Here is a 26,705-nt window from a genome sequence, read left to right as displayed (position 1 = left end):
TCATATTTGATTATTTGGGGTGAGATTTTATTTCTTGTGAGGAGTCATGTGAAAAAATTAAGGTGGGTAAAATCATCACCTTCTAAAAAATAAGGCAAATCGAGTATAGTAGAGTTGAGATCAAATAGGTGAGTAACTTCTTGAGAGTTAGTGATTGTTGCATTGTTGTTCTTTAAAGTCTTTTGCATCCTTGAAAATTGCATTTCATGTTAAGGGGCATAATGAGAATAGCTTTGCCCATGCTTGAAGAGCTAATTATAGTAGTAATCAAGTTTATGTCTTATGATCATTGGGATATATCAATTGGGTATAAATGTGCATGTCTCATGGTAAGAGATAGCATTGCTTGAGGACAAGCCAAGCCTTAAGTCGGGGTTATTGATGAATGGTGAATTTATCACTTATTGGCATTTAACACTCGTGCAAACTACCATGATTTAAATGTGTGAATGAGACAAATTTGTGGATTAATGCACTAATTTCCATATTTTATAGGAATACAAGTGATGAGAAGGAAAGATGTGGATTTGAAATAAAAAGGATCAAAAAGGAGAAAAGAAGTGCAGCTGGAAGACTTAAACCAGAAAATCAGCCTCAGTTACGACTATCGCGGTCTGAGGGTCGCGATTGTATTCAATCAATCCAAGGAAATGGGCTATGATCATGGTGTTCCTACCGCGATCGTGGACTAGCGGGAATACAACACAAGGGCAGTGATACGACCGACCCTAATTCTAAAAAAGGGCTTAAAACCCATATTTATAGGATATTTTATCGTTCATATTCAACTTAGCATAGTGTAACTTGAGATAAAATTACATTAGAGTAACTCCTAAGTAAAGATTTTTTGAATCCCAATAAGGATTTGTGGAACTTAAAGTGTGATTTGCAATCTCTTTATTTTTCATGAATCTATTTGATGGAACTGTAGGTCTTTTTTTTCTTATTGCCTTTATGATTTGCTAGCTCTACCTCTTGGGGTTATGTTTTAACGGGTGTAAGGTTGTGTGGGTGTAACACCCCGTATTCAAGTATGGGTATTGGCGTATTCAAGTACGTGTATTGGTCTTATTTATATTGAATTAATTTTTTTATTTTATTTATACCGAAATTTGCCCGTTGATGGTTCCATGCGAAGGTTATTGAATAAGCTTTCCAACGATATAAATATTTTCAAAAATGGATAGGTTTCGGATATAATCGAGCACGTTCAAAACTATAAAACGGTTGCCGGGATATTTGAGAATAGTAAATGTGCAGGAAAATTTTCTGTACACAAACTACTGAGGCCAGCCAAATTTTTGGGTCAACTTCGAATGATCATAAATCGCTTAATATAATGAACTGGGAGAGCTACGACCTATGAAAACAAAGATCATTGAGTCTTATTTCTAGTGCAATTGGTTCCATCCAAATCTAACGTCTAAGTAAGGAGTTATACTCGTTTTACTTCAGCCTATCAAAATAGATTTCTAGGGTCAACTTCAAACGACCATAACTCCTTGTACAGGACGAACGAACTGGGTGGCCTACTTTATATGAAATGAAAGTCCTTTGAATTATCCTTCCAACGATACCAATTTCACCCAAGTCTGATATCGGAGCAAAGAGTTATGGTCGATCTACTTTAGCTTATCAAAATAGTCCACCAAAGGACAAATTTGACATTATTTAAATTTTAAAGGCATTTTGTAATTTCCTATTATATTATGGACGGGAATATGTGTATATATACATGTATATGAGTTCAAAAACTCATTTTCATCATCAATCATTGAGAAAGAACAAACCCTAGCCAAATTTGACCTTTAAATTACTTTTGATTCAACCGTAGAAATTCCAAAGTAATCCGATAACTGCGTTTGTCATCTCGAGAGCTTCGAACGGCACCTATTATTTGTGCAAATAGGATTGCATAGTCAAAAGCTGAATTCTAAGGTATGAATATTATTTGCCTTTGTTCTTTTCCATATGTATATATGTGATAGAGGATTATATGTATTGGTTGTTATTAAAAGGTGTGAAAATAGGGTTATGGACTATTTTGCATGGTTTGGTTGTATTGAATTGTGGAAGGTGGATATGGTAATTGAGTTATGGAAGGTGGATATGGTGATATACTATTGAATTGATGATTATTTATGTCTATGGCTCAATTTGGTTTAATGGATTGGTTAGAAGAATAAATGAATCCAAACTTGATATTGGAGGATGTTGTATGAATATGCATGGCATGTGAATGTAATTGGATTATAAGAGGGTTAAAGTGACACCCTTTATGGTGTAACTAAGGCTTACTACTTAACCATTAGTTTGGTGAATTCAAATAATTGAATTGTGACGTTTGGTCGCTAATACTAGATTGCTATATATGTTCATTGTAGATAAGTAATCCGAAAAGATGGGGAGTCCATTTGGGACTAGTATTGAAGGTTGACAGTCAGGTATGTAAATCATACTCTATACCATATCTTTGGCATGAAAGTGAACAATTGTTCTATTAAGAAAGTTTCCAAAGTTATTCAGTAACATGTGATCCATAATGGTTTTGTATGATGTCCTACGTTACCAATGAACTTGTTTCCACCCTACAAGATGTCAAGACATTCCAATACTTAGTTGTTTTCCAAATCTTAAATGTTTATTGCACTAATGAATGTCAAAAGGTATCCGGTTACTCAAACAAGATCCATGTGCTATTAATGACTCCAAAACATTTCATTGATATACCAATAAGTTCCTACTTCATTGTTATGGCATTGATGACTCCAAAACACTTCATTGATGTGCCAATGAGTTCTTACTTCATTGTTATTGCATTGATGGTCTATTTATATGTCTCTTATTGATATATCATTATTTCAAAGTATCAAAAATGCGGTGGTGACCAAAATAACAATCTCAAAGATTAATTGAACTAAGTGATGGAAGTTGTCTCTTATCGGGTGGTATCCCAGGGGCATAAGCCTATCATGGGTCAATCCCAGTTGATATGTACTAGAGGCAGCCTAATGGTCACAGTACAGTACAGTAATGATTACAAAGATGATAAGAACGAAGGTGAAGTGATAGAATAAATACAATGTACTGGTTGTCACAAGTTCTAGTAAGTGTGATCCACTCCTATTATGATTTATTAACTTGTTTCTTATTTCTATTGAGCTCCTATATCATATGTGATTATCTATAGCTTTACATACTCAGTACATATGTCGTACTGACGTCCCCTATGGAGGACCTGCATTTTATGTTGCAGGAATAGGTACCTCAGCTCATACACCGCACAAGTAGGAGCCAGGATATCCAGCTTCTTTTGGTGAGCTCCAATTTGCATTGGTCTGTGTCATATCCAATCACTTTTGGTATTGTATAGAAGTTATCTATATGGTGGGGTGTGTCCCACCCTTAGTTAAACTCTGTGTATTGCCTAGAGGCTTTGTAGACCTAATGTATAGTCAAGGTAGTGTTTTGTTAATAGACGTGATGGCTCTAACGTCCAAGTATTGTATATACATATATATGTGTGCTCAAGCTTATACAGGTGATTATTTCCTTTTATATGCGACATGATGCTATCTGAATTTTGGGTTGTCATAGAGGTATACATGGGAAGTATAAGGTTATGAGCTAGTTCGCTCGGGCCTCCTCGGTTACGGGTGCCAGTCTGCCCCAATAGGATTTGAGGCGTGATAGTGGGTTATGATTATTATCTTTAATTTTTTGTTAATCTTGTTAGGTTTCACAAAAGCTTGGCTATAAAATTGAATTTATTAGTGAAAGCCTTAAATTCCCTAAATAGCGCATCATCCATGAAAGAGAGTTATGGGTAGTCTAGATCCTACATCATCCTTGAAAAAGGGATGTAAGTGGGATTAGCATTTGTTAAAATTAAGTTATATAATAGTTTTTCCCTTTTTATTGTCTTAGAAATAAGGATAAGTATGCCATTGCAATATCTTGGGCATCATCCTAGAAATAGGGATGTCCAATTGAGGATTTGTTATGATTAGTTGACCACACCTATGAGGTATTTGAAAGAATCCATGGATGATAGTTCAGTACCTTGTTCAAATACTAGTATCAAAATCCCTAAAAAATTCTACCAAAGCATGTATTTGCTAATATTTGAAGTTGATTTTCATGTAACCACACACTAGTTGCCTCTAGTAAAGCATAGCCCCAAAATCCATTTCTAATTGATTACACTCTAATTATTCTTAGTCTCAGATTAGTCCTTTAGAAGCCTAAAAATTGTCTCTCACTTTTGAAGACATTCAAAATCCCCAAAATTAGTTGTATAATATATTTGAATTTTGCAAGTATTTTAATTTCAAACTTAATTAAATTAATTCCCACCAACATTGTTCCTCATTGATTCAAACCTGACTTAATGTTGGGTAATTATGCTGAAAATGACCGCCTTGCGCTTAAATTAACATGCTAGTTGAGAGTTATAAAAAATTGTGTCGTTGCTGGGGAACAATTTGACGAATTGAGTTAGTTTGGAATTTTATCTTATTTTCTTAAATTCAAACATATAAATATTTGTTTGTGATTTTATTTAGGTTCTTATGTTAGGTAGATTGTTGTTTTTGTTTACTTTTCGCTCTTGCATCTTAGAATAAATGTGAGTTTGGTGGTTAGAAATCATATCTTGATCATCCATGTATATATTGTGACAGACCCTACTTTTGGCAAGATTGTAGATATGCTCCCCGAAAAGAGATGTGTGCACCATATCGATCTTATTGGAAGTATGATTGTTCTTTGTGTGGGTGTGCACCATATCGATCTTATTGGAAGTATGATTGTTCTTTGTGTGGTGGTCGGGATGGAAACTGCAGTGATTTCCCAAATGTCCCCTCCCTTCCTTATGCTAACAAAAATTATAGATCTTCTTTTTAGTTTGATAGGTCTCATGATGGGATAAAAGAAGAACAATATGCCAAATACAATAGTGTCGAAGCAATGCTTCAAACTCTTTTGGATCGAGTAACTACAATAAAAGAGGATGTGCATCACATGCATAAATCCAATTAGGCATTCGGAAGGGAGATTAACATGATAGAACAAATGGGTAAGCATACCAATCTTTCAAATATAATGAGTATGCCCACTCTTCAAAATGAGGTTGATCAAAAATAGATATCAAGCCATATGGTTGATGGTGAGCTTAATGTCGAAAAATCTTGGTGATGTGCCAACTAGCCAAACCAAAATTAATAAAGGATGGCAATATCGAGGAAGTGGTACTAGAGTCCAAAGAAGAAGCTAAGTAAATTCTTTGTGAAGACTCTAGCTCACTTCCTTGTGTGAATTTCAAGAAGAATATAACCCAAAAATAGGGAAGATGACCTCATTCAAATAATTTTTCAACATTATGTTCTAAGGATATGATGAAAGTCCAACTACTCGAGCAAATGATGAACCTTGGAGATGAGGAGCAATATTCTTACATTTTTTATTTTGTCATTCCAAAGGGATAAAATGAAGTCCCTCATCTAATGGCCTATTAATCCAAAATTGGATGTTTTAAAAGTGCATTTTTTAAGATCTCAGTAGTACCAAATGAGCTTACTCAGAAGTTCAATGTGAAGTTGGGTAAATGATTCAATTCTTTAAAGCGGTGTGATAGAGGATTCATCAATATCCCCTAAGCTCTGTTTAGTCTTATTTTGGAAGATTTGAATCTTCTGCCTGATTTTTATCAACACATAATGTTCGCTAGATGGGATGTCAATTCAAATATTCTAATTAGAGACATAAATGATAGTTTAAGAGGTGTCTTTCCATGACATTATATTAGACGCTTGATGGGAGGCAACCCATAAGACACAAAAGTCGCTTGTATCTTTCTTTCTAAGTTGGCAGTGTAGATTTTAGTTTTTTCATTGATTAATCCATGCATTTATAGCAATATGTAGGGTGTTGAATAAGTTTGATATGGAAAAGTGTGACCCTTTTTAAGTGCTGGCATGTACAGGGGAAAATAGAGATACAGAAATGCCCTCAGTTACTGTGATTATTGTCCTTGAGTCCTAATCGTGGTTGCCTCTGTGTATGCAATTGCGGTTATATCATGTTAAAATCATCATCAGACTGCCCATTCCCTCACACTCCCATTTCAAATCCTCTTTCAAAAAGTACACATCCGAGGTCACATTTTGCATACCTAAAAGAATCTTAGCATTTCCTTTGCATTATCACTCTGGTAATTCCTTTGAACTTATGTTTTTAATGTTGATTAGGGCGTAGGAATTCATGCTATAGGACAGGCCTAAAACTATGTTTTTCATTGTTGAATCTTTATTAAAATAAACTTGTGTGGTTGTTAGCTGATAAATATAGTGTGTGCACACGAATGGGGAAGTCTTGAGTTCCCAAATTGTGTGAGAAATTGAGTAAAATGTATGGAGAGCACCTAGTGCTCAATCAAATGGCCAAACGACACAATAACTAGTTATTTTTGCATTGTGGGGGCACGATAAAGTACTTATAAATCTCGTTTAATGATCTTAATGATTACATTTTGTCCCCAAATATGGGATATTGGACTGTGGGAATTTCTGGCTCAATTTAGCCTCCGATACAGCGATCACTGTCATTAGGATCGTGATCGTAATATCATAATCGTTTCTCAGGGTCCGCGATCATGGCATCTAAAGTTGAAATCCCAGCCTGGTCCAAAATTCTGCACTTCAAATTTTTGTCCAAACACCACCAAGTAACTATCCCATTAACTTTAGTGGACAACATAGCATAGTTTGTGCATGCAAATGTCAATGATTAATGTTGTCCTGTTGTTCCCATGTTTTTTAGGTTTACATCATGTAAAATTAAAATCAAGATAGGTTCATGACTCTAGAGTTTCACAACCAATACAATGACGAGCTTCCAAAGACAAAGCTGCTTCCGACAAGGGACATCTATTTGGAGAAGGTGCCAGAAAATCGTCTGAAATTTCATGATAGACTCATAGCCATGAGTTTGGGGAGATATTTTTCTCCAGATTCTTTCCTATCAAATGAGTAGTAGGTCCAAGAGTTCTACGCTAATCTTAGTGTAGTATCTTTCGAGAACCCAGTCATCAGGATCCGTGGGTGAAAGTTCAATTTGGGTCAGAGAAAATTAATGACCTATACAAGCTCCCAAATGTAGACATGGATGACTTTTAAGCAAAGGGATGTAAGCTAAGTAGTTGGATGGCTGAAAATCTATACCCTAGTAAGAAGGTTCCCTAGGTGACAAACAAGAGGGGAATCTCAATGAATAATTTCACTGTTGAGGCCTGAATATGGCTAAACATTATTTGAAGCCGGATCTCTCCTTGCACTCTTTTGACTATAGTTAGAGATTTACACACCCACGTGGTTGACTGCATATTAGAGGTCATTCCTTTAAATGTTTATTAACTTATCATCTCAGATATGAAGTCCTACAGGAACCATGGAGGTAATATCTCTTATTCCTATCTCTAATTATTGATCTTTGTAAGAAGGCAGGATTTATGGTGTACCTTGGAAAAACTTTGGTGCAACCTGGCAACCCCATCTATTCTTTGACAATTTAGGGTGAGGGCGCACTAGGCAAAAGCAAAATCAGGAAAATCGACATGGGTAGGTCAATAGTTAATATTCTAAGTCTTGTAGGTTATCCACCACCAACCCCTTTGATGATATTTCTGGTGAGATAAGGACAGTGAAGCATCTCGTGTCTATGTTGCCTCAAGGACCGGGAAAGTACCCGTCATCTATATATGGCCTATTCAGATTATGAGAAGTATTTGGAGGACCAAAAAACACCGGTAGCCATTATTTCTAGGATCGAGAGGGCCTACTCATCATTGGCATAGTCTTATAGGGAGCTTTGGGACTCCCATGAGAAGATGCAAAAAAGAGAGAAAAAGAGAGATAAATTCTTTAGAATGATATGGAAGGGAGTAAAGGGCTTGTGAAAGGTCCTAAAACCTCAAGATAGACTACTTTTTTCTAGAGTGGAGAGAGGTGATGAGGCACCTACTAAGTGGTCCAGTTCTAATGCTGATGGAGATGATACAGAGCCTACGGGCGAGGGCAACTCTTGATGCAGTTTCAGGGAGCACCCTTATTTCTATTTGTTCTTTATTATTCATGATATGACAACACTACTAGTTTATTATTTAGGGGTGTATATCTCTGCATGATTTCTCATTTAGGCCAGTAGTAGTTATACTTATAGATATTTTGATGTTGTTTCGATGACATTTTGGATGATTTTAATTTTTATTTGGGTTGTAATAGTCATTTTTGTTTTAGATTCTTACTTTATCTTTAGTTTCCTTATGGTGCTATTGGAGAATCCTTTCCCTATGATAGATTGAGTGATGACATTCTTAAATGAAAATCATCATGATTGGGTTTCTAGCCATTGATGCAGGGGAAGTCTGAGTGCCCATAGCATCGATGTTATAAACGCAAGGCAAATCTAAGTACCTTTAGATTTTTGTTTTCGGATCATACTTATGCCTATGGTGAAGTCTAAGTATCCATATAGTTTTCCTATATGAAAGCCGTAATGTGAGATGTCGTCTTGGCTTGATGCCATAAATAGCAACTTGTGCGTGGTGCAAATGCAAAGCAACCAACCCCTTCTATCCTAATTTTTTTCAAAACTCAAGGGCATGGGCATAAGCGACATTGTAACAATACTTTACCTCTTGTTGTGACTCTAAAATTTTGGTTTGTGGCAGTTGGTAGATATCCATTTTCTCTCAAGAAGGATGGGCAATTGATCCCCTTTGAGGATTTTGCTTGCCATGTGCTTTTATCTTATTTGTCTAAATCTCATGTATACTTGTACTATCTAGAACTTTCCCCATTAGTCTCTCAAAGCTAATTTTGATTATTCTTGGTTGCTGAAATAATCCTAGCCCATCTTGTGAACATAGGAACCCACTTTAACTTAAATAACCTACCCATGCTTAGAATAGTACCCTAAGTCGCCCGATTTGAACCTTAAATCCTTCCCTTGAAACCACGCTACAAACATTGACCCATTCAAAGATTTATCCTCTCTTGAACCCTATCCCCCCATGATATGAAAAAGAAAAAAAAATTAAGGTAAATACTTAATTTAGGGATGGTAAGTTGAAAGAGTTGACCTTGGTCCATGGTAGGGAAAGTGGATGCCTATGAGCTAAACAATGAAAAAAGTGAAAAAGAAAGGAATTATTAAAAGAAGAATGAGGCAAAGATTGTAAAAGAAATAAGTGAATGAAAGATGCCTCCAAAAAGTTGGGTAAATCAAGGTGGCAAAATAGGCATGTGTAAAGTGTGAAAGCGAAAAAAGTAATCCATGGTAAAATAGTTATATGGAAAGAATTGTTTGATATATATGTTCAAGGAGTGTATACCACTTTGTTCCTAAACAATATCTCACACTACGCCAAACCTATATTACAAACTCAAAAAGCCCTTCAAGATCTCCAACCAAGTGTATTCCTTGTAGTGGCGATTGAAAATAAGGACAAGACTATGGAATAGTACTTGTTATCACCGAGAATCCTTTTGAGAGAGAGAGTTTTACACCTAAAATCCCTTGATGAATATTTGATAATTTGGTATGGGATTTTCTTTCTTTTGAGAATCCCTTTAAACAAATTATGGTGGGTGAAATCATCACCTTTCAAAAAATGAGGCAAATGGAGTTGAGATCGAATGGGTGAGTCACTTCTTGAGAGTTAGTGATTGTTGCATTGTTGTTCTTTAAAGTCTTTTTCATCCTCAAAAATTATATTTCATGTTGAGCGGTGTCGCGGGAATAACTTTGCCTATGTTTGAAGAGCTAATTATGGTAGTAATCAAGTTGAAGTCATTATGTGTCATGACCCGACCTGAGGCCCTAGCCTCGATGGGCATCCCGAACCACACAGTCGCGAGATACCCCTGTCAGTCCCTAACCCACTAGTGATATTATCCACTTTGGGGCTAGGCCTGCATGGATTTAAAATGCGTCACTAGGGAGTATGGATTTCTCACTTATATACCCAGCATCCTTCCTGTGTTTTACCGATATGGGACTCTTTTCTAAGTTGGGGTGTCATATACACCCCCCCTTATGGACACAGCATCCTCATTGAGGTTTGCCCCACCGAATGGGATTCGCCTACTAAGGTTTGCCCCACCTTACCAAGATTTGCCTAAACTCAGTTTGAAATCTAGCCCACATCGACAGGGACGACACAAGAGCGGCTTTGATACCATTTGTCATGACCCGACCCGAGGCCCTAGCTGCGACGGGTATCTCGAACTACACAGGTGTGAGATACCCCTATCACTCCCCAACCCACTAGTGATATTGTCCACTCTGGGCCCAGGCCCGCACGGCGTTAAAATACGTCACTAGGGAGTAAGGATTTCTCACTTATATACCTAGCATCCCTCTTGTGTTTTGCCGATATGGGACTCCTTCCGAAGTTGGGGTGTCACATTATGAACATTGGGTCATATAAATTTGGCATAAATGTGCATTGTCTCATGGTAAGACATAGTGTTGCTTGAGTACAACCAAAGCCTTATGTTGGGGGTATTTAGAAGTGGTGAATTTACTACTCATTGACACTGAATATTCATGCAAACTACCATGATTTAAACATGTAAATGAGATAAATTTATGGTTTAATGCACTAATTTTCACATTTTCAGGCATACAAGTGATGAGAAGGAAAGATATGGATTTGAGCTAAAAAGGATCAAAAAGGAGAAGAGTAGTACAGCTAGAAGACCTAAAGTAGAAAATCATCCTCAGTTGGCATAATTACAGTCTGAGGGTCGCGATCATGGTCAGTCAAGCTAGGTCAAAGGGCCGCGAATGTGGTGTTCTTACCGAGATTACTGCCTTGCAAGAATACAGCTAAGGGGCAGAGAAGTACACGTATATGACCGACCCCCAATTCTAAAAAAAAGGCTCAAAACCCTTATTTGTAGGATCTTTTATCCTTAATCTTCAACTTATCTTAGTTGGAGGGTTTTGTAATTTTCTTGGAGCTTAGATATTAAACTTGTACTAATCTTGAGCTAAAATTACATTAGAGTAACTCCTAAGTGAAGATTTGGCAAATCCCATTGAGGATTCATGGAACTTAAAGTGTGGTTTGCAATCTCTTTATTTTTCATGAATCTATTTGATGGAACTCTTGGTCTATTTTTTCTTATTGTCTTTATGATTTGCTTTCTCTTCCTCTTGGGGTTATGTTTGAATAGGGTGTAAGTGTGTATGGGTTATGATTATTAACTTTAATTCTTAGTTAATGTTGTTGGGTTTCACAAATGCTTGATTATAAAATGGAATTTGTAGGAAAAAAACGTCAAATTCCTAAACACCACATCATCCTAGAAATAGGGATGTAGGTAGTCTAAATCCTACATCACCCTTTAAAGGGGAATGTAGGTGACATGAGCATTTGTAAACAATACTAAAGATAATAGTTATTCCCATTTTGTTGTCTTAAAAATAAGGATAAATTGTGGAATTGCTATATCTTGGGCATCATCCTAGAAATAGAAATATCCAATTGAGGCTTTGTGATGATTAGTTAAGCACACCCACGAGGTATTTGAAAGATTCCATGGGTGATAGTTTGGTACCTTGTTCAAAGACTAGTATCAAAATCCCTAACCGAGCCTACCCAAGCATGCCTTATCTAAGATTTGAAGTTGATTTTTATGTACCCACACACTAGTTACCGCTAGTAAAGCATATCCCCAGACCTATTTCTAATTGATTACACTCTAATTATTCTTAGTTTTGAATTAGTCCTTTAAAAGCTTGAGAATTGTGTCACACTTTTGAAAACATCCAAAATACCCTAAAATATTTGTATAATATATTTGAATTTAGCAGGTATTTTAATTTCGAACTTATTTAATCCCCACTCATATTATTTCTAATGGATTTGACCCCAACTTAAAGTTGGGTAATTTTATTGGCAATGACCAACTTTAATTTAAATGGACATGTAAGTTGAGAGTTATTACATACTAACCATGTAAATCTTAGGTATCTCATTGTGAAGAAAGATGCTAAGTCGGTTGATTCGTTGGGAGCTTCTATTGTAGAAATTTGACTTTGAGGTCAAGCATCAAAAAAGGACTGAGGATCAAGTAGTTGGCCACTTCTCATGCCTTGAATAAGAGGCAATGCTTAAACTAAAGGATGGGCTTAATACTGGTTATACTTTTTTCCAGATGACTAGTACTAGATATATTACAAGACTTGATTCCATGGTTTTTAGATTTTACCAATCATTTGGTAAAATGATGTTGTGCCTAAATACCTATTATTTTAGCAACATAAGAAATATATGCATGATGTGAGCAATTTCTTTTAGGATGAGCCATACTTGTTTTGAATTTCTATGGACAAAATGATTCAAAGATGTGTTCTTGAGGTACAGATGATTAATATCATAAAGGCATGTCACTCATCCCCAGTTGGGGGTCATTATAGTAGTGCATGAACTGCACATAAGATCTTATATGTGGGTATTATTAACTCACATTCATAAAATGAACGTGATTATGTAAGATATTGTGACCAAAACCAAAGACAAGGAAACATCTAGTAGAGGCAAGAGCTTTCAATGACCATGGTACTTGAGCTTGAGCTATTTGATGTATTCGGCATTGATTTCATGGTCATAATTATGAGATCATATGGTATGAAGTATATTTTGGTTGGTGTTGAATACGTTTTAAAGTGGGTAGGGGCAATTTCACTTCCAAATAATAAAAGGAATAGTTTCATAGCATTTTTAAAGAAGAATATATTCTCTAGATTTGGGACACTGACATAGATGATTAGTGATGGAGGCTTACAATTTGTAATCATCTAATAAAAGTTGTGCATGATAAATATAGTGTGAGACATAGCGTGGAAACACCCTACCATCATTAGATAAGTGAGCAAGTTGACATCTCCAATCGCAATATCAAGTCTATTTTGGTGAAGACTGTGAATTCAAATAGTATAGACTAGGCTATACAGATAATAACGCATTGTGGTCCTACCAGATGACATTTAAGACCCCCACTAGTTTTCCCCATATCATATTGTATTTTTGAAAGGTGTGACACTTGTCTGTTGAAATTGAGCATAAAACATAGTGTGAACTGGAGTGACTAAATTTGCAATTGAGTGATGGGGCAAAGATGAGACTAAAATAGTTGAATGAGATGGACAAATTCTATCTTTGCTCCTATATAAGTTCAACCTTATACAAAGAAACGATGAAACTATATTATGATCACAAGATTGAGAAAAGAGAATTCACCACTAAAGATATGGTACTGCTATTTGATTTAAGGATTAGGCTATTTCCTGGCAAGTTATGTTCAAAATAGAGAGGAGCATATAGAGTGGTGATAGTGTTCCACTATGATACTATTGATCTTGAAAATAATGAGGCTCTGAAGTTTAAGGTGGATGGACAAAGGGTGAAACATTATCTCGATCATTTTGAAGGGGTCAAGGTATTATATTAAATAGACAAAGATTGTGCTTGAGTAATTAGGCTCACTCGATTCATGCCACAAAGTTAAATCAGGCGCTTTATAGGAGGCAACTCATGGGCTAGTTTGGGGAAGTCTGAATAGCCAAATAGACACATCATGTTGCAGTATTAACTCAAGCATTGCTTGGAAAAACCCCAAGATTTTGTAATAATTTTATCTATAGGGTAATGTGCACTTGTTCTTGGACAAAGTAGAAAAGAAACTAATGAACTAGAACAAAAATAGAACCTATGAAAGTATTGTACGATTGTCGGAAGTTCCTACAATCATGTGTCTTGTCATCTGCATGAAGTATAGGAAGGTGATTTCTAGTATTTGATCCCATGATTAATCATCCGTGATAGTAACAAAATAGTATGATCGTGGAATTTATCATCTGATTAAACTCCTGTGAATCAACTCCTAGGTATTGGAACCTACAATTTTAAGGAACGGTCATTGTTGCATCTAACTATCATCCATAAGCTTCCTAGGTTCCCATGTAAGTTTTCTAAGCTATTATGGTACAAGGATATTCAATGATTGTCTTATGATTCCACGATCATGGGATGTAACCATTTATTGGGTCCTACAGTTTTAACATTACTCGATTCGACTCGAGCCAACTCAATTTAAATTTTGAAATCTTTATTTAATTAACACAATACAACTGATTCCCCCATTCAAAGTTAACTTCACACCTTAAGACAATCAAATAAGTAAACAAAAAGCAAATATCAATTCTAACCTTAAAATTTGAAAATTTGAGTGATCCCTACTGAATAATCCCTCATGTTCAGGAACTTATGTGCATTCAAAGACATTTGCATGCTCTAAATTAGTAAGTGTCTGTCTCATGTCTTAAAATTATGAAGTATGATTAAAATCAAAGAAAAGATGTGTTATTTTATACCCTAAAGATTGAAATATTCTTACGAATTAGAGTTCAAAGGGAGTTTTACAATTTAAACTTGATCAATATATTGCATTAAGAAGTTGTTGTGCGAACGGGTGTAAAAAAAAAGAAGTTTGAGTACCACTTAACGGTAAATAATAGTCAGTAAAGGTCATTTTTATTTTGTAACTATTAAGTGTAAGTTTACACTTCACGACAAAACAAAAAATTGTTGTATTAATGTAAAATTGTAGTTTGGATCGTTGTGGGTACCAGTTTTTAATATTGTGGGAGTTCATCAAACGATCTCATCCCGCAATAATCATATCTTTATATGATTATGGCATGTACTGTATTGATGTTACAAATCCCCGGGAATTTCTCATAGGGACTTCCTAAGATTGAAAGTACAATTATACCTTCATGCCACTTTCATATAAACGACCATCTATTTGAATTACTACACACTTATTTTTTATTTTTTTGCTAGGACTAATCTTTTGTGTATAGGTACCATGTTACCTAAGTCTAACATGAATACGAAGGATGAGACTGCTCATAAGAAAATTTCTAAGAAGCAGGCATTGAAATACTCACCTCCAGCTTCGAAGAGTGAATTGGAGGAATTTAGTGGTTCAAAGGTCAAATGCTGTAAAAGTGAAAGTGAAGAATAACACTCACCTCAAACACTATAGCACAAACTACTGGGAATGACAAGTCCACACTCTCCACTGCTTTTAGTGCTCATAGATATCCTATTATCCTTCCAGGCTTGAAGAAAGAAGTCAAGAATCAAATTTGTATTGGCATGAGCTCGAACCTGACAAGGTTGCTGATGAGAAGTTTTCCTCTAAGGAAAAGGACTCCATGTATGGCTCTGAAATTGCTATCCAGAATCTTCCATTAAATCGGCTGCTTTAACTCAGCCTTAAAGGGGGCAATACCCAAGAATATGGTTGTTCCCAAATCTAGAGATTACTACATTCCCAAAGGGAAAGAAAAGAAAACCATCAATGAAGAACCCCATATGTTATTAGGGCATTGCAAAGTGTCCGAAAATTGAATTGAGTTTTCTAAAAGTACAAGTTGGGTTGAATGACAAAGCAAGTGGGGACCTACAAACCTTAATTAGTAAGTGTTTTACGCCAACTATGTAGCAATGATTGAAAACATGACTCCTTCCAAAAAGTAGAAAAATATGAGAAAGCAGCTACACTTTAAATGGTCTTAGTGTAGGCGAAGAGGTTAACATAAAGACTTGTTAAGGGATTATTTTGAACCGATATAGGATACTCTCAAATATGATTACTAGATGAAAATTTAAAGAAAGTACGGATATTGAGTACGGGTGACAAATTGATGCACTATAAGTTGTTGGCGAACCACATTGTAGAGCCTAAGGAAAGGGAAGATTGGGTGAATGGTATGAAAATTTATACAAACACACAGCTTCATCGTTAAGGTGTGGTAGTGCATTTCCAAGAATAGTATATCACTTACCAGTAATGATAGCACATTGAGTGATACAAGGAGGGGATGATGGAAGGAGCTATATTTGAACAATTTGTGGATCATCATAGAAAAAATTCAAGAAAGGGAATTGCTCTATCATACAACCATGCATTTTCCCTACTTGATCACATCATTATGCTGGAAGTCAGATGTGTCATCTATTCTAACAGTTGATATATTTTTCTGGTTGACCAAGACTAAGGACATTACTTTGATCAAGGACAATATGAACCTGTTGGACTGAGTGTGAGGTTCTTTGGCTGATTTCCCTTCACATACAACTGCGGGTGCTATAGCTACTATATATATTTTGGCTTCTAAATATTGTGCTACTTCTTTAATGGAACTATAGATCTTTGCATCTTTGAGTATATTTCTGGCAGTGCCCATAGTTATACTTTTATCCCCACAGCCTTTCTTAAGAAGATAATGAGGAGCAATGTTGTGCTTGATGCTCGAGTATAGAAGTTAGAGGTAAGGGTAAATCCCTATGTCAAGGATAAGATAAAGGTAGTGGTACAGGGGCTAGAAACCTCTATTGGTAGATTTGAGAGCCGAATGATAGATAAGTTGAAGAACGTCCACACCTCCAAATTAAATAGAGTCATAAAAGATCTAGCCGCCATAAAAATTAAGGTATAGAAACTTGTGAGCGGTAGGTCTTGATTGTGCAACCTCTATTGGTCCTGATATTTAAGGACCTTTGGATTGATATAGATGTACATGTCTAATTTTATACCCAAACCCCGAAAGATAGGGGAATGGGTAAGAAAGTAGATAAGGAGGTAGTAAAGATAGAGGATGATTTGCAACCCCATAAAAAGAGAAAAAGGATTGTAAAGGATGAAAAATAGGATAAGGAACAAAGAAAAAAAGGATACTGATGGCATGACGATGATGAGTTTGATGCTGAGAGGACTTTTAAGGTACAAATATTGGAGATGATTCAGGTTCCACATACTTGTGTCACCGCTACTACTGCTGATTTTATTATTGTGAGTGGTGGAGGTATGAAGATTTCTGTCATGAGACTATTTTTGAGTGCATCGACTGCCAGTGTAACACCCCGAAATCAGGTTTCGAGACGTCACACGGTGCTTAGGGTCACAAGTGACCCCAAGCTAACCCTTCTACTGGCATAACTCATAAGCAACTGAATAAAAATACAAATCCATACAAATCAGCAGAAATTAACTCTTTTCTGAATTTGATCGATACAAAAATGGAATTTTACAAGGTTACAATTCTGCCTTTAGAACCAAAATTGAAATAAAATACATGAGCTTCTACTGACTGTCTATGAAGCCTCTACTAGTAGTGACTGTAGGTAGCCGGGTCATGATTCCCGACTACCCCAACTCAATACGACTGAATAAAGAAAATACAACACTATAACTCTGCATAACTAACCCAAGCCCTTGAATCAAAAGGACTCATTACTTGCTGACTGGATACCACAAACTGACTGGATCCGAAGGTGCAACTATACCTTGTACCTACAATCTGAGAAAATACAGCCCACATCCGAAGATGTGGGTCAGTACCATGGAAAGGAACTGAGTATATGGGGGTGTATGCAGTTGTATAAACATCATCGTCATAAATATTTATAAGAAATATGCAAGATGTATGAAAGAATCACAGCAAAATTTCCAACTTACTGGTACTTTTACTAAAATGTAAAAGCTTAACTTGACTACTTGTTCTATCATCTCCCCCTTAGCTTTAAGCCATTACTCAAATTCTCAAATACTTACTAATTTCAAATCTCCACGAACATCTCTATTGCTAGAATGTACACCATCTAGTGCTTCAACTTTTATTTCTATTAGCTCAACTTGAATACTTTCTAACCTTTTGATAGATCATGCTACTTCTGTCTTCTCCCTCTAATATCATGACTATGAACTTATGTTTCTAACCCATAAGAATCAAAATCACACTTAAGAGGCTCAACATTTCCAATCATACACCTTACCTTAACTTAGCCATCAAAACATCATCCATCGTCTAACTAGTATTTATCTATCTAACAATCCCATGGCATGACTCACTACACCACATACACTAACCCTCGAAATTAAAGCAGTCCCATAATATCTTGGGTGAACATTCTCATCATATTATAATATTAAACTTAATTACAAGTCAACTATACTTAAACTCTTGTGTACACTGTTCAAGCCTATTAGGTCACTTCCGGTAACTAATACCATTAATTGGGAAATCATCACATTCGGCTTTATGATCACCAATCGTTCAAACTTAAGGCCTCACACTTCATATAATTTACTACTCCATCTCACGCATAACTCCCACGTGAAGATTATAAAACAATACATCCATGAACACTAGCCCACTTAAACTTCATAACCATAATAATTGGTCCTAATCATATAGCCTATCTTATTCACAATCCATTAACACCTCCTTCTTTCACCCATCACTACTATCTATCCTTCATACACAACTTAACATAGTTCATAGCTCTCTATGTATTAACTTAAATTCCTCTGGAAATCTGGAGAGCGCCTAGATTAACAACACTTACCCACTGAGTATTTCCATCACTAACCTATACTTTCTTTCATACAAATACCGTCAACACCTATTTCATACCTCGAACAAACTATATCACTTCCAATTAACCCAATTGTATGCAAAAAGGGATTTCGCTATACTTATGCTCAAAAAATCACACTTACCATCCTTCTTACTACTACACCTCCATATCTCACATTTTCCGCCAGCACAAGGAACAAGATGAACTACAAGTTGCTAGTGGATTGAAATAGGCATCACACAGCTTCACTAGACTTTGGTTTTGTGTTTTGATCAAGAAAGTTATATGAATAACAAAGTAACTATGCTAGTGAATCGAAATAGGTCCCACATGGCTTCACTAGACTTTGGTTTGTATTTTGGACAAGAAAATGAGATGAATAACAAAGAAGCTATGCTAGTGAATCGAAAGAGCCCCACACGGCTTCACTAGACTTTGATTTTTCACAAACATAATGATAACAAGATTACATAATACAAGAGATAGAAACTTGACACACAATATTCAACAATCTAAGAATACACCTTACTCTGTCTTAATTAAATAACTCATAAGAATGAGGGCATAACTTTCAACTTAAGGAACTTAACATACTAGAGAGCTCCTCTCAAGCCCTTTATGTAACTTTTGAAATTTCTTCTAGAAAATATAGAAGCATTAACTGGGGAAGAACTGGAGCTTATGAATCATGTTATCTTAAAAATAATACATAGAGGGAGAGGTATAGATTAACATTGTAGATTCTGAGGAGGAATCTGAAAGCACATCTAACGTAGGCTTAGTTCACGACTTTTATGAACATGAATAAAGTACTTTAATCTTTGGAATTCAAAAGCACTGATAGGATACTTTCTATCTCTCTTACAATCCCATAACTATCTACAGAGAACTAAGCTTAACTGTTTCTAATACCTTGAAAATGAGGTAGAGTTAGCTAGAATAGAGTAAGATGAGAATCTATAAAAGCTTCTTGGAGAATCTTTTTATAGCACGATCTTAGACTTGAAAGAAGGGAAACATTTCCTAGATTCCCTGTAGCCTCTCGAAGAAAAGTACAGACGTCTCCGTACCATTCCGCAAGAATCTACTAGACACGACTTCATAGACACCCTAGGATACTTGAACTCTGTGCTCTGATACCAAGTTTGTAACGCCCCAAAATCAGGTTCTGAGATGTCACACGGTGCTTAGGGTCACAAATGACCCCAAGCTAACTCTTCTACTGGCATAACTCATAAGTAACTGAATGAAAATACAAATCCATACAAATCAGCAGAAATTAACTCTTTTCTGAATTTGATCGATACAAAAATAGAATTTTATAGGATTACAATTCTGCCTTTAGAACCAAAATTGAAACAAAATACATCAACTTCTACTGACTGTCTATGAAGCCTCTACTAGTACTGACTGTAGGTAGCCGGGTCATGACTCCCAACTACCAAAACTCAATATGACTGAATAAAGAAAATACAACACTATAACTTTGCATAACTAACCCAAGCCCTTGAATCAAAAGGACTTATCACCTGCTGATTGGATACCATAAATTGACTAGATCCGAAGGTACAACTATACCTTGTACCTATATTCTGAGAAAATACAGCCCGCATCCAAAGATGTGGGTCAGTACCATGGAATGGAACTGAGTATATGAAGGTGTATACAGCTGTATAAACATCATCATCATAAATATTTATAATAAATATGCAAGATGTATGAAAGACTCAAATAGCCTGAAGAAAATCATCATAATCCTGAAAGGATGAAATAAGTATAATAACACATGTAAGTCATCATATAATTCGTCAATCACTTTTAGTTCATCAAGACTATCAATTCTCATAATGTAAATACCATTTAAATCTTTTGAAAGAATAACTTTCACAATTCCACTTTCAAATCACTTCACCATTCACCATAGACACAAGGAAACACACACATAATGAGAGATCCGATAATTGACATAAACCATGTGAGTTACATGGAGTCCAACGTACAACCCACATTGGGGAGAGTCGTCCTATCCTTACCATCGGAGTAGGACATCCAGTATCAATTCAAAAATACTAGTGATCACTATATAAATCAATCTCAAGCTCATATCCTATGGGGGCATGTAGTTCTAGGGAAGTAAGGTCACTTTATACCTCCTACTCGGTGCTAAAGATTACTCCCAGACTTAGCTCAGAAATTTAAATCAACCTCAAGCTCACATTAAAGAAAATCCACAATAAACACTTCAACAATTTTCATCGGGAGCCAATTTGCTACCCCTTTATCATAATCAATAAAAATGTGGATTTCTTTCATAGTCGAGTTCAAAATAACTCATTCACGACCAAAAGGTCAAATCATTCAAAACATCTCAAATATTCGACATCAACATACTTATAACACACATTTTCTCAAAATAATAATTTCAAATAGGGTTCCAAAAACTCATACATCAATATCACCATAAAACCTTCCAAAGTTTCATACTTTATGACATAAGCACAAAAATAATCACTTAAAACTTAAAATTTTAACTTTATAATCATACATCTTGGTAAAGAAAATTATCTTTGGGATTCAAATCTCATTGTGCTTAGAGCACATAATTTCTCAAAGTACAATTCCAATTAGGACTCAAGGTCTCATACATCAAAGTCATATTAAATTTTCTCAAGATTCATGCTTTTCATCATAAATATATATAACTTTCTTTAAAATATAAAAAATTCATCTTTATCTACAAAAATGTCATCATTCTCATCAATTCAACTTTCAAAACATAGAGAGTATCATAATCTCATATAAAATCATATAGGGTATAAATTCATGCTTCAAATTCATACCAAAACATGTAAAATCATGTATATTCATAAAAAGAAAAATCAATTTAGGCACAAGAACGAAATAGAGTTCTTGTTGAAAAATTCCACATACCTTGAATGATGAACTTTAGATCGATACTCATTTTTGAGATGTTAATCGTGCCTTTGAATGATGGTTCTTGGAGTTGTTTAACTAGGAACTTGGAATCTTGAGTAAATTTGTAGAATTAATGGTGAACTTTGGTGGTTCTTGAAGTTGGATGTAGGAGCTTAGAGTTTTTTTTTAAGGGAATTTGATGAAATATAAAATATAATGCTTCTAATAGGCTTTAATATAGGGTTTGGATAGATTTTGGGTGAGGGGAAATGACCAAAACACCCCTAAAAATCAAATAATTCTCGAATCTATCCTTTGGTGGACTATTTTGATAGTTTGAAGTAAATCAACCATAACATTTTACTCCTATATCCAAATTGGATGAAACCAATTTCATTAGAAAGAGGACTCTCATATCTTTCCGTTGATATATAGTATCTCACCCAGATTATTGTGTACAAGGAGTTATGATCATTTGAAATTGACCCCAAAATTTACTTTTGATAGGCTGAAGTAGATCGACGATAAATTTTTGCTTCGATAGACAAATTGGATGAAACCAGTTTCATCGGAAAGAAGATTCGCAGAGCTATTTGTTTGTATATATTAGATCACCCAGATCATTATGTACAAGGAGTTATGATCATTTAAAATTGGAGAAAAAATACGCCAGGCCTCAGTACTTTTTTTCTGCATGTTTTACTATTCACTACTATTCATGGTTCGATCGAAATGTTCATAACTCATCGCTTGGGTGTCCATTTTGGATGATCCACATATCATTGGAAAGCTTATTCAATACTGTACGCAATGGTGGGTCATAATCTAAGACATTCTACATGGAAAATTTATAAATCATTCTAGAAGATAGAACCAACACGTTTACACCCAAAATTTCAACGAAAAATTTTCTGGGGTATTACAGCCAGTGATACCAACTTAAATGAGAGTGTCATGGATACTAGGAGAGCGTGATGGGGTTGTATCTATACTCTTATTGATGAGTCGCTAATAAGTGTCTAATATGCCATAGGTATATTCCAACCCTAGTTTTACAATTTCTATGACTTTGTTCAAATAGGGACATTACACAATTCTTATATTGGGGTAGGGGAGTATCATATTTGAGAGTTTTTGTTGCCATATTTCTTTTTCCTCGGATTCTCTATCTGGTTAGAACCATCATATTTAGGAATTTTAATTTTTGTAGTGTTAATTTATATATATATATATATATATTATATAATCAAGAGAGAAATAGGATAATTTGGTGTAGACTGAATACATAAGAGCATGTAACTCCTTTTAAATCTAATTTGTGTTAAAATGAAACCCCTCCAAAAATATTTTTATATTCGTTGTGTACTTACCCTTAATGATGAACAATAGGGATGTCATCACGACATTAGATTATTAGTATGATAACCATTGCCTAACTTGCATGAACCGAATAGATAGTAGTTAAGTATGTAGTCTTAAGCGAAGTGTGAATGAGGTTTTTACCTAGTTGGCATATGTGTGTGATCTATAACTTTCCCGATTAGTCTCACTAAAATTGTAGGACAGTAGGTTAGAAAAAGATCATAGGCCATTCTTTATTTGCCAACTAAAATCCAAAAATCCTACCAAATGATAAATGATATCCCTTGATCCTGAAATTTAAGACTACGTAGACCTTTTCTTTGAACTAGCCTATTCACCTTTCAAGTCATTTATGATGAACCTACTTTGAACCTATCGCTCCTTGGACATTTTGTGCCTTAACTTAGGCAAATCACCTAAGTTGCGGATGGCTAGAATAGGGGTGCATAAAAAGTTTTAGTATGTAGAAAAAGTTAGTAAAATTAAAAAAGACTCGGGTGTGGTATTTTTTGGAAAAGAAAAAAAGTGTGAAAAATAAAATTATAAAAAAGGAGAAAAATACAATCAAAGAGATGAAGCTGTGAAAAGAAAACTGCAATCGAGGTCCAAGAAATCTAGAAAAGAGAGAAAAGTGAAATAGTAGGAAAATGGAGCCAAATTTATATAGTGCCAAGGAAGGATTAGTCACTAAATCCATATGTATTATACCCTCCCCAAGCCTACATTACAGGCCAATAAAAGTCCTAAAGTGATCCTAGTCTAACGATCTAAATAACTAAGGCATAGAAAATAAAGAAAAGCCTATTGTAATGACCCTCTAGATTATTTTCCATATTTCCACACCTTTTATACATCTAGATCTTTCATATAGCTTCCTAAGTCATTTGTGATTTGTTGGAGCTGACACTTCAGTTATCGGTCAGATCATTTGGTTGTTAGAGCTAATTCTCTATTTTGAAGTCTTTGTTGGTAAGGATTGGTTATCAAGCATAAACATTAGTTTAAAACCCTTGTATGCTGATTTTGACTATTCCATCTTCTCTGGAACATTGATCTCAGGCTAGAGGGACCTTTGGTTCAGTCCCTAGGTTTCCAGACTCATTTTGAACTATTGGTGGAAATTGATAATAATAGCCCATGGGTGTGGGGCCCATATTTCATCGAAATGACCCTAAATGGAAATTTTGATAGAACTATTGAGTCTATAATATTGAATTTATTAGGGTAGCATAGTTTATGCATTCACATGATTTTTGATAAACCTTGAGGGTCTAGTGAAAACTTGGAATTTTCCAAGTTTCAGCTAGTGCATCCGCTAAAGTGTCACTTGGGTCCCTTTAGAAAAGTTTATTTAGCGGCCAAGCGGTCAATTAAGAGACTATGACTTTCTTTGTTTGGTAACTAAAGCAGAGCCTGACCTCGAATGTGAAGGCCACTTAAGTGGCAGCCTTCCCACTTTAGAAGAAATACCAGGCCCTTCATGTATATCTTAAGTGGTACATAACCTCTTTAGTCGTTATCATCTTAATTGGGCTTGTGGCTGCTTAAGCAGCCCTAAAAGGTCATTAAATTGCTCCCTTGCCAAATTTTCTCCCCATATTTCATAAGTCTCTAGAGATTAAAGCCCTAGATAGTGTGGAAATTAGAAAAGTATTTATTGGGAGATCATGAGGTGTTTGTGAGCTTAGGTTTATTATTCCCTCATCAAAATCTTGGTATGTTTCTGTCTAATTATTAGTTTAATTCCCAGATTTAGACCTAAATCTCTAGATTTTATTGGATTAATTTTAGTATAATTTGAGCTTGAAATTTACCCATACTTGTGGGTAAATAATCCTTGAGCATAAAATGACATGTTGAAAGTTTGGAAAGTGCAATTTCACAAGTGGGAACCACATAGGATTTTTACTTGATTTTGGGCTTGAAGCATAAAAATAAAATAAGGGTACCATTATTCTCGTATTTATGTATAGATTACTATTTTGATACCGAGGCATCTGTGAAAGCTTCTCAAAAGCGGAAAATCATTGATTTAGCAAACTTTATCAGGCCTTCTTTGGTGTTTGTGTGGCTAGGTTTACCTTTCTCTTATATTAGGATTAATTATAGTATTGATATGATATTATTCTAGACTTTGGATGGGAATTAAGTCTTGGAGGAATATTTAGTGTAATTTGAATTATTTAGTTGAATAAGGGATCAAAATTAGGTATAATTGACTTAACAACTCATTCTTAGGGTAGAATTGTTATCTTAGGATAAAAATGGCTTACATAATATCTTGTAGTTAAATAAGATATTTTATCCTAGTTTAGTGTATAATTTTCCTTAGAATAGATTTTGGGGTTAGAAACGAACACACTCAACCCAACTTAAAAAAGATTACTGTAAATTTATTATAGTTGCAATAGGCCTTGTACATTATTTTAAATTTGTTCTTTAGTATAAGGTGGTTGAGATAAAGATTCCTATTTATAGATTGGTATTTGGGAGATGGTATGAGTTTCGGTTCAAATTCAAAATTTATGATATGACCAATTCAATTTAAATATTGTTTATGATATGAGTATTGATTCAAGTCCTACAAATATTGATGTGAGTTTCAGTTCAATTCTAACAAATGATTATATGAGTTCCATTTCAAGTCCAGTAATGAGAGACTATTTATGATGGTTATACAACCTGTTTGAGCTTGGTGATTTTTGTATGAAAGGATCCACTATTTTGATTTCAAGAAATGGTTAATTAGTATAATTCCTATTAGTACTTCTCCTTCATTGCACCCTCTAGGCTTATGGAGGCTCGTATTGGGTTATTTACTTTATAAGCATTTTTTGGGCTTTAGGGGCCTAGTTATGTAGAAATAGTTATCTTTGCTTGATTATTATTTTTATTCTTGTTATATATTCTTAATAATTAGAATGTTATTCAAGGTTTTTCCTTTTATTCTTGACCTAGTTTATTTATCTCGTATTTTATTATATTTATATTGTTATTTTGCTCGGTTGACTGATAATGCCTATTGAGTACCCTTGGCTTTGGTACTCATACTACACTTTTATAGCTTTTTGGTGTATATTTAAGTACTAGATATCACCATTGATATTGTTCTTGTGCTGGTTAGGGTTCGGAGATGGGGTAAGCTCTCAAGGTGGGGTTGATCTTTTTTTTTTTTTTTTACTTTTGATAATCTTTCTACTTTTAAGCATGTTGTATATTGACTTTATAGTACTTGTATTCTTTTGGATTAGAAGATCTTTTACTGACTTTACTAGGTTGTGGGATGATCACTTTCGTTTTATTTCTCTATATTTATGTTTTTAACTAAAATATTTATGTCTTGTAATGTAGTTACTTACATATTTTGGGTATTGATGCCACTTTCCACCAACTAGCCTATTTATTGTAGCTCTGGCTACATTTTAGTTGGCCTACTAGTGGGATAAAGTAGGTATCATCATGACTTGTGAAATTGTGTCATGACAAATTAGTATCAAAGCACTAGGTTCACCAGTATTCTTGATACAAGAGCAAGTACCTAGTAGAGTCCAACAAATCTAAATTAAGACAATTATTTCTTATTTTTGAAAGTATATAAGATATTCTAAGAAGATCTTCACTTCCATACACTCATTTTGTGCTAAAGAGTCTATGTTGGTTTCTAAGATTCTTTGGTTTCACTTTTTCATGGATGGTTAGGATGCATGCTACTATTACTAAAGATGAGGACCCCAAGTTTGTCAGAGGAATCCTACTGGAGGATGTAAATGTTAAATATCAAGGACAACTAAGAGATGCAGCCCCAACTAGAAACCAAGATAAAAATCCTTTACTAGAACCTATCCCATTCTCAGACTAAAGATTCCTCCACCCCAACCAATAGTGGGACAAAAGAAAACCCATACTACATCGGGGTTAATATATTCAT

The sequence above is a fragment of the Capsicum annuum genome, chromosome 1 (assembly GCF_002878395.1).
Source record: "Capsicum annuum cultivar UCD-10X-F1 chromosome 1, UCD10Xv1.1, whole genome shotgun sequence".
In the NCBI taxonomy this organism is placed as follows: Eukaryota; Viridiplantae; Streptophyta; class Magnoliopsida; order Solanales; family Solanaceae; genus Capsicum; species Capsicum annuum.
The sequence above is the reverse complement of the archived record's forward strand: the minus strand, read 5'-3'. Positions refer to the sequence as shown.